A 10,212-nucleotide genomic window follows, 5' to 3' on the forward strand; every position below is an offset into this window, starting at 1 on the left:
GTACAGCACAGGGAATATAGTTCAATAATATTATAATAACTTTGTATGATTACAGATGGTAACTGGACTTATCGTGGTGATAATTTTGTAATGTACAAAAATATTGGATCACTATGTTGTACACCTGAAACTAATATAATATTGTAAGTCAATCATACTTCAGTTAAAAATTGACACAGCAATGGCATTAAAAAATGTTTTAAACATTGTATTAAGTTAAAAATATTAAATTCCACATATAATCTATGGCATAAATGGCACCTGTTCATCCACAGCCTGTACTACAATGAATAAAAATAGGCACATCATGTTCTTGATATTTCCTCATTAAGCTTATCAAGTCCAGAATAGAATCAAATGATGAGGGAACACCATGGTCTGGCCAGTTTACATAATGTAACTGATATAGCCTATGAGATTCATCTTGAAATTCAAGTAAGAGTGTCCTAATGAAGTAGTATGTTCTTGTTTGTTCAGCTTCATAAGAAATTTTAAATGGTGAAAATGTTATAGGGTCTTCTCCATACAAAGGCCAATAGTGCTCACATTTTTTCCTTCCCATCTCAAATTCACGACAGGCCATTACAATGATTACAACATTGTACTCCCATATCATCCTCCAAAAACCTATTACTGTATTTGCTAAAGGTCCTTGGGTTGCCACATATGCTTTTGGCCCATAAGCACCTTTAATATAATTTGCATTGATATAGTCTGAATCTTGAGAAGGAGTCTTTAAAGTCAATTTAACTCGGCTGTGGTCAAATGGCAGTATGTCCTTATATCTGTTCTTTTTAACACTTTCTTCTTTTTCTCCAGTGGCTGTGGTATAAATCTTTTCTGTTCTATACTTTGTTGACAATCTTCTTAGTTGCTTGCCCACTCCTGAGACCAGCTTGAGCAAAGGGCAAGGTTATAGATTTTTGATAAATGGTAACTGGTAAAATAAATATGATGTTAGAAGTCATCTCTAGCTAACATTCTAAGTTTTAACATCATGAATTCACAAATTTGTAAAGTCTAGCTTTAAGGGTTGAAGGCTTAAAAAAGTTAATTTCAAGATACATTGAGAATGACTGTATTACCTATGCATGACCTCACACCAGCAACCTCAGAAATAATTTAACTATAAACCAGAATTCAAGTTTAACTATTCACAATGAGAAATGTAATAACTATGGATGTAGGATAACCTTATCTAATTTATTCTTCCCATGAAATTAGATTTTATTATAGGGCCCTATGTGTGTAGATTAGCTATATGTACCCATCTCAATAGATACATACTTAATACCAAAAATAGTAAAAATCTTTGGCCATCTTACTTCTCTGAATAGGGATGGACACAGAACATAAAATGCAGGGCTTCTTTTAAATAATCCTTCAACAACTACCTCTCCTCACAATCTTCCTTGAATCATTGGTTCTGTGTTCTTTGGGGAATTTGGCATATGTTGTGGTGATTCTCAAAACCTTCAATTTTTCCTCAGAAGAAAATTTTATTACTAAGTTCTAAAAGAACAAACAAAAATTCTAAGATAAGAAAGTTATTTTTCTGTGATTCTTTGGAAAAGAATACACTTATTATGATTTATTTGTTTGACTCACATTTTTAAATGTAATCTTTGAACATTTAGAAAGAATATCACTCCATTGTAAATATTTGTATCGTGTACTTTGAGTTGACACATTGCAGTGATATCACGTGTTGCCCTCCTGCTGTTACAAATGAAGGAATTTACAGATAAATTAAGGATCTTGAAATAGGGAAATTATACTGAATCATTCAGGCAAATTCAATGTAATTATAGGATCCTAATAAGATGGAAGCAGGAAGGTCAAAGTCAGAGAAGATGGAACAATGGAAGCAGAGGAAGCAGAGATCGAAATGTCATAACTGCTGGCTTGCACATAGAAGAAGTGACCACAAGCCAAGGATACAGTCAGCCTCTAGAACCTGGAAAAAGCAAGGTAACAGACTCTCTCCTGGAGCCTTTGAAAGGAAGTCCTAGATTTTAGCCCAGTGAAAACCATTTAAGATTTTTGCCCTCCAGAACTATAAGATAAAGGTGAAAGAAAATATTAATAAATTTGAGTTCTTTTAAGCCACTATGTTTGTGGTAGTATTTCACAACAGCAACAAATAATTAATACATATAGTTAATCAAAATAAGTCCTCGTAAGTGGAATAAAGAAAATTAGAAAGTTAATTTCTAATTAGAAAAACATAAATAAAACATAAAAGCATTATCCTGAACAAAAACTATATTCTATAAAAATATTCCTTTACTTAATGCTAAACAACTAGGTATTGAGTAATGTTTAATCATGTTGACAGATCCTTTCTGAACCTCAGCCCCACTTTATGTGACCTTAGATAAGCCTGAGATTCCTTTTCTATAAAATGAGCAAAATGTTTATGAAAAGGGCTAGAACAGTACCTCACACATTATAAACAATCAACAAATGCTACTCATCTATTTGTTTCTGGTTATTATTACATCTTATTACATACCTTGCAAATAAAAGCTATATTTGTAAAATATAACATATAAACTGTGACAAATTTCTAGATCACTGTTCAGTCTTCAATCTGAAAATTTCAAAATTCTGTGAGCATGATAGATTATAATATCTAGTTATTTTATGGCATTATAGTTTAATTAACATGGGAACTACATAATTACATCAGATCAATAATAAAAAAACCCCATAATCTCCCCAAATTAAAAAATTTAGTGTGCTTCCTTGTCTCTTATAACATTCTTTATTTTAAAGTCTATTTTATCTGATATGAGTATTGCTATTCCAGCTTTCTTTTGATTTCCATTTGCATGGTATATCTTTTTCCATCCCCTCATTTTCAGTCTGTATGTGTCCCTAGGTCTGAAGTGGGTCTCTTGTAGACAGCATATATATGGGTCTTGTTTTTGTATCCATTCAGCAAGTCTTTGTCTTTTGTTTGGAGCATTTAATCCATTCATGTTTAAGGTAATTATCGATATGTATGTTCCTATGACCATTTTCTTAATTGTTTTGGGTTTATTTTTGTAGGTCCTTTTCTTCTCTTGTGTTTCCCACTTATAGAAACTCCTTTAGCATTTGTTGTAGAGCTGGTTTGGTGGTGCTGAATTCTCTTAGCTTTTGCTTATCTGTAAAGTTTTTGATTTCTCCATGGAATCTGAATGAGATCCTTGCTGGGTAGAGTAATCTTGTTTGTAGGTTCTTCCCTTTCATCACTTTAAGTGTATCATGCCACTCCCTTCTGGCTTGTAGAGTTTCTGCTGAGAAATCTGCTGGTAACCTTATGGGAGTTCCCTTGTATGTTATTTGTTGTTTTTCCCTTGCTGCTTTCAATAATTTTTCTTTGTCTTTAATTTTTGCCAATTTGGTTACTCTGTGTCCTGGCATGTTTCTCCTTGAATTTATCCTGTATGAGACTCGCTGCTCTTTCTGGACTTGGGTGGCTCTTTCCTTTCCCATGTTAGGGAAGTTTTCAACTATAATCTCTTCAAATATCTTCTCTGGTCCTTTCTCTCTCTCTACTCCTTCTGGGACCCCTATAATGCAAATGTTGTTGTGTTTAGTGTTGTCCCAGAGGTCTCTTAGGCTGTCCTCATTTCTTTTCATTCTTTTTTCTTTATTCTGTCCACAGCAGTGAATTCTACCATTCTGTCTTCCAGGTCACTTATCGTTCTTCTGCCTCAGTTATTCTGCTATTGATTCCTTCTAGTGTAGTTTTCATTTCAGTTATTGTATTTTTCATTTCTGTTAGATTGTTCTTTAATTATTCTAGGTCTTTGTTAATCATTTCTTGAATCTTCCTGATCTTTGCCTCCATTCTTTTTCAAGGTCCTGGATCTGCTTCACTGTCATTATTCTGAATTATTTTTCTGGAAGGTTGCCTATCTCCTCTTCATTTAGTTGTTTTTCTGAGGTTTTGTCTTGTTCCTTCATCCAGTACATAGCCCTCTGCCTTTCATCTTGTCTATCTTTCTGTGAATGTGGTTTTTGTTCCACAGGCTGCAGGACTGTAGTTCTTGCTTCTGCTGTCTGTCCTTTGGTGGATGAGGCCATCTAAGAGGCTTGTGCAAGTTTCCTGATGGGAGGGACTTGTGGTGGGTAGAGCTGACTGTTGCTCTGGTGGGCAGAGCTCAGTAAAACTTTAATCTGCTTGACTGCTGATGGGTGGGGCTGGCTTCCCTCCCTGGTTGCCTGAGGCAACCCAATAATGGAGCTTACCTGCGCTTTTTTGGGGGCTAATGATAGACTCTGGGAGGGCTCACGCCAAGGAGTACTTCCCAGAACTTCTGCTGCTAGTGTCCTTGTCCCCCCGGTGAGCCACAACCCCCCACCCCGCCTCTGCAGGAGACCCTCCAACACTAGCAGGTGGGTCTGGTTCAGTCTCCCCTGGGGTCACTGCTCCTTCCCCTGGGTCCTGATGCACACACTACTTTGTGTGTGCCCTCCAGGAGTGGAGTCTCTGTTTCCCCCAGTCCTTTCAAAGTCCTGCAGTCAAATCCCAGTAGGCTTCAAAGTCTGATTCTCTAAGAATTCCTCCTCCTGTTGCCAGACCCCCACGTTGGGAAACCTGATGTGGGGCTCAGAAGCTTCACTCCAGTGGGTGGACTTCTGTGATATAAGTGTTCTCCAGTCTGTGAGTCACCCACCCAGCAGTTATGGGATTTGATTTTACTGTGATTGTGCCCCTCCTGCCATCTCATTGTGGCTTTTCCTTTGTCTTTGGATGTGGGGTATCTTTTTTGGTGAATTACAGTGTCTTCCTGTCAATGATTGTCCAGCAGCTAGTTGTGATCCTGGTATTCTCACAAGAGGGAGTCTGATTCTGCTTTTTAAGCAAGCATTCATCTTGGCTGAACCACAGTTTTGTCATCCCTGTGGGGAGAGGAGCTCAAATCTCAATTATTTTTTTTAACCTTATCTGTAGTTCTTAGAGTATGCCTCAATTCAGAGTTCAAGAGTCAGTCAGAAACTGGCAATTTTATAAACAGATATGGACCTCTTCCTCTCTGGCCCTCTCATTTCCAGGATTTTCCCTTTCACTTTACATTGGTTCTGGTAGTGCTAACTCTATCTTCTATCTCTTTAAATGTTTAAGCTTGTTTTTGTTTTGTTTTTTCTAATAGGACTTGAATTATCCCTGATGGAGATGACTGGGGTTGAAGGTCAAGAAAATATCTATGAAAGAGAGAATGCTACTTAGTGCTATTTTTTATTCAAGTTTGATTTTTATTTACCAGTATCTAAGTGCTTTTGGTTATATTTAGTGGCTTCAGGTGCATTTTTGTTTACCAAAATTTATAGATTTTATCTATGGGAAGGGTGGTCTTGTTGAAGCTGCCCAGCCATGGCCCAAGGCACCACTGGTGAAGTATTTTTTACACAATGGAAAAAAAAGTAGTACTATATTATCTCTCAAGTACGGTTGACACTTGAACAACACAGGGATTAGGGGCATTGACCTCTTCCCCCTGCACAGTCAAAAATCCATGTATAATTTTTGATTCCCCAAAAACTTAACTACTAATAGCCTACTGTTGACTGGAATTCTTACCTATAATATAAACAGTTAACGTATATTTCGTATTTTATTCTTACAATAAAGTAAACTAGAGAAAAGAAAAACATTATTAAACAAATCATAAAGAAGAGAAAATATTTACAGTACCATACTATATTTATGCATACTGTAAGTTTACATCATCTGTTTATAAGATGAGTTGTCTGTCAGTACCTATATCAATATTGTTTTATATGATGCAAAACACTGTAGATGATATATGTATCACTACTAGACATTAAAATTTTTAAAAAAGATAATGTGAAAAAATATTTTTACAGGTAAAACAATTCATACATTGATAATGGAAGAAGCAGCAACATGATTTCTTTATGGTAGGCTAGTGTAATCTGTATGATTGCTTCATGGTAGCCTAGCCTATACACTAATGAATGAATCATAATAAAATTTTTATGGTATATAGTATTACAGTCATATTCATAATACAGTATTGGGAACACTGTTACATTTGTTTAAAAAATAATTTACCTGTGATTATAGGCTGATATGCAGTTTCTCAGACTATGAGAGAGAGGCCTATTCTAAGTTCTTTGAAAGCAAAGTTATAAGACAGTAAGGAAACACACTGTTAATTTTATATTAAATATTACTCACGGTATGCTTATATAAGGATAGAATGGCATTGACATACATTTTATGCATTTGTGACATACCTAACTTTATTTTTTCAATATTTCTAGGTTATGTGGGTCATATTATGTAATGTAATTCTCTCTAAGGGTATAATCTTAATTGAATTAAGGTAGTCACAGAATACATATTTATTGCATGATACAAAAACAATAGTTTAAGGTTTTATATTGTTCTTTTGTTTAGAACATATTTGTTTGTTTCTTCACTTTGCTTGACTCTCTATGTTATTTTTTGTATATTAGGTAAAAGAGCCGCCTCTCTTAGTCTTGAAGTAGTGGCCTTACACAGGAGATGAACTTTATCATTCAACCCTGGCCTATCTCTTGGTTGTTCTCAAACCTTTGTGATTGTACCAGCAGCCTATTTCATTTTTAATGGACCCCAGTAGTTGAGGTTGTGCCAAGAACTTTCAGTGTTCCAGAAGAGATCTCATTCACTACCTGGATTCAACATGATTGGAAGCAGATGCTCAGGCAGCAGCTTTTAAAGTGTACAAATATATACAGTCCTGTGGGACTACAAGAATAAATCAGGCTGGCTACCAGAGCCAGGCAATTTGGAGGTCTGAAGTTGATGCCCAGGTGTCAGTTGCAAAAACTGGGACTCCAGATGAGCGTATGAGTTTCTTTCTGGGAGATATCAGAGAGCTGTAGTGAGGCAGATGAAGACTGTGAAGATGTTGCCTTCCAGCCTCCTAACGTGTGTTAAATTATTTGCCTCCCTCTCAGGCCAATGTTTGAAGAATACCAAATAAGCCTCTCCATCTGTTGCCTCCAAGCTGAGCCCTAAAGCCATAGAGACTGACCCTGCAAGCGCTTTAAGAGCCCTTTCGCAGATTATTACAGCCTGTGGTCTTGTGGTCTTGAGCCCGCCTCTTTGGATTTCAAAGCTACCTTTTGGGAGCTCATCTCTCAGAAACAGGTCTGAAAAGCTGGGGTGTCTGATGTGGGGTTCAAAGCTTTCACTCCTCACGGACAAACTTTGAGTTTGGAGTCCCCTCCTGATTGTGGGTCTCTGTGCCAAGGATGGAGTTTATGGAGAGATTGTGTACCAGCCTCCCCTACCCACTTTGATAAGGGGTCTTCTTTCATTGGCCCCTCATGTAGGAGTTGCTTAGATGGTTTTTAGGTGTTTTGTTTTTTTTTCCAGAGGGAGTTGTTCCATATTTAGCTGCAGATTTGGTGTGTCCCTGGGAAGAGGGGAGCCCAGGATCTTCCTATGTCACCCCTCTTGAACTGGAGTCCCCCCCCACCAAATATTTTTAAAATGTGTGAAGAAATATACAGTAGCCATTCACTTACATTCTCTTGTATGTTTCATGTTTTAAAGTATATTTTAAAATTTGTATTATGTAATATGGAGACAAAATTTAAATCAGCAAAAGCACAATTGCAAAAACACAAACAGTATGTAAAAATAGCATTAAACATTTAGGAGATTAATTAGGTATTTAATATGATAGAGTAGAAAGTTTAGGACAAGGCCACAAACTAGGACTGTGGAAGTGCTAAGGAAAATGAACATTAGATAGCCATTACAATAATACCAGAAGGAACTGTTATCCACCCTTTTGAGTGGATCCCCAACAAGAGTGCTTCTGCCAGGTGTCCTTTGAGCCAATAGAATGAGACCGAGTTTGGTTCAGAGGCAAAGGGAAGCTTTATTCTTTATCAAAGAGTGGAGAAGTGCATACTCCTGCTCTAGAGCACATGCACTCCCCAAAAGGCTGTGGGTAGGGCTGCTTTTCAGGGTTTCTGTCAGCGGGGAGGGGGTGGAGTTCTCGCCTGTGGGGCGCAGGCGTGCTGCACACTGTGCCCCAGACTGAGGTGCCGGGCGCAGCATCTTTGCACACGGCCCACCATCGCCATGTTGAATTAAGGTGTCGGGCATAGCACTTCGCAGGGCACATGGTGCTGGTGTGTCAGGCACAGCGGTTCTGCACTAGAAACTCTAACTCAGTGTGTTAGGTGCAAGGCCTCTGCACACAACCCACTATAGGTGAGTGAAACTAGACTAAGCCCAAAGGAAGAGATTAGAATTTATCACCTGGATTACATCTTATTTTTTCCTGGGACACAAGTGGGCTTTGCCTGTGACAGTACTATCCATAAATTGAATAGGCAGTTGACGAAGACGTAAGTGACAAAGATGACTAAAGTTTTATTCATGATTTGTGCACATATTAGGGCCAAAATCTATACCACGGAAACCTAGATTGGCATAAGGCTGACCAGGATACTGTGGTAGTAAAATGCACTGTTTTCCTGTTGGTTTAGGGCCATCCGTGATGGAACATTCATACGTGAATGTGTAACTGTTAGTTGTAGATTTGGGTCTGGATCTTAAATGAATGATGATTGCATAGAGGTGATGTCTGAAGCCATTTCCTTGGTTAGACTCACCCAGGGGTAAAATTACAAAAAAAAAAAAAAAAAAAAAAAAAAAAAAAAAACAAACCAAGCCATTACTTATCATCTATAAAAGAAGAAAAAATAAAACACTCCTTAATATAGAGGTAAGCTATATATTATGTATCTTTAGAAAGTGCAGACACAGCATATGTGACATTCTGAATATGGGCTTCAAAACCTGAATCAGCTGTTGGTTGCCATGATGTGTCCTATGAGTCAAGGCAAGTAACATTTCTGAACTTCAGTTTTTCCCCTCTGTAAAAATATCTAGCTAAACTTTGTCACTTTAAAAGTTGCTTACTTTTCCATTTTGCAAGGAAGAAAGGAAAATATCTGGGAATGGGATAAAGATAATGTTAATCATATGAGGAAAAAAGAAGGACTTCAAGTACCTTCAACTTTCTTCCCAGGATATCCAGCTACTCTAGAGACAGTTTTGAAGCCAGAGGGAGGCTCACTTTCATATACTTACTTGTTCATGGCTATTAAATGTACAAAATTCTCCACAAACTTACCACCTTATGTTGGCTTTGTTTTCTCTATCCCATCAGGGGTCAACAAAGGAAACTGCTGTTTCCCAGTTGTAGTACACACCTATTCCTAAGCCACTCTTCTCCCAAATGGTAAGACGTGAATCAGTCACTTTATCTTTAATTGTAGCAGTGTATGTATATTCATATGTCTATTGACAATGAAATATTTTAGCAGTTCCAAGTACTTCTGAAAGTGCCATTCAGACATATGGTACAATGTGTTTATACCTATCGCGGACCATCTGCTATCTAGGCTCAATTGCACACTTATTTTACTTTTAATTCACAAAGAAAATGGAAAATAGAACTGGCCCATGTACCACAATTTGGCTGAGCTTTAAGCAGGTGCAAATTCAATAAGAAAACATATTTGGAACTATAAAAACCTCACTTGTTCTGTCCCCATGTGGGTGTATATTCTTTCCAAACCAATGCAAATGTTTCAGTTCCTTATGTTTAGATCTGTTGCACTGAGTTTATAATGGGGTCAGGTGGGATGAGACTGAGTTAGAAACCAGAGAACTCTATAGCCTTTTGCTAAAAGAACAAGGGATGTTTATATTAATGCTTGCAATACAATTTTCTTGGTGCCACCCAGGTTTTATATTTATAAGAAAAGCAACAATTGTGAGGACTATTCTTTTTAAATAATTTTGCTTTTAATGTTATATGTATTGTACATAGAATGAAAATATAATGTAAGATTTCCATAGGCAAATCATCTTTCTTATTAAAAATGTGAAAATTTGTCAGAAACCAAACCACAGATGTATACCACAAAAAAGAAAGGAAGGAAGGAAGGAAGGAAGAAAGAAAAAAGAAAGAAAGAAAGAAAGAAAGGGAAAGAGAGAGAGGGAGGGAGAGAGGGAGGAAGGAAGGGAAATTAGGTAATATACTCAGATAGCAATGAAGACATACTTGCAATCTCTTTACTCTTAACTCTGATACAAAAGTATTTTTCAATAATAGTTCTTTCCCAAACTGCTCAGATGTGCTAATTGTTGACTAGGTAACCTTTTGATAAGTAATGTTT

At 37.0% G+C, this 10,212-nt stretch overlaps 1 pseudogene; it reads right to left on the reverse strand.

Moving 5' to 3' along the window:
* Positions 1 to 229: 229 nt before the first annotated feature.
* On the reverse strand, positions 230 to 8,103 carry LOC113625298 (tyrosine-protein phosphatase non-receptor type 12 pseudogene; annotated as a pseudogene).
* Between the last annotated feature and the right edge of the window lie 2,109 nt (positions 8,104 to 10,212).

This window comes from Aethalodelphis obliquidens, unplaced genomic scaffold (assembly GCF_003676395.1).
Source record: "Aethalodelphis obliquidens isolate GAN/ISIS:26980383/991018 unplaced genomic scaffold, ASM367639v1 scaffold15, whole genome shotgun sequence".
NCBI classification, from domain to species: Eukaryota; Metazoa; Chordata; class Mammalia; order Artiodactyla; family Delphinidae; genus Aethalodelphis; species Aethalodelphis obliquidens.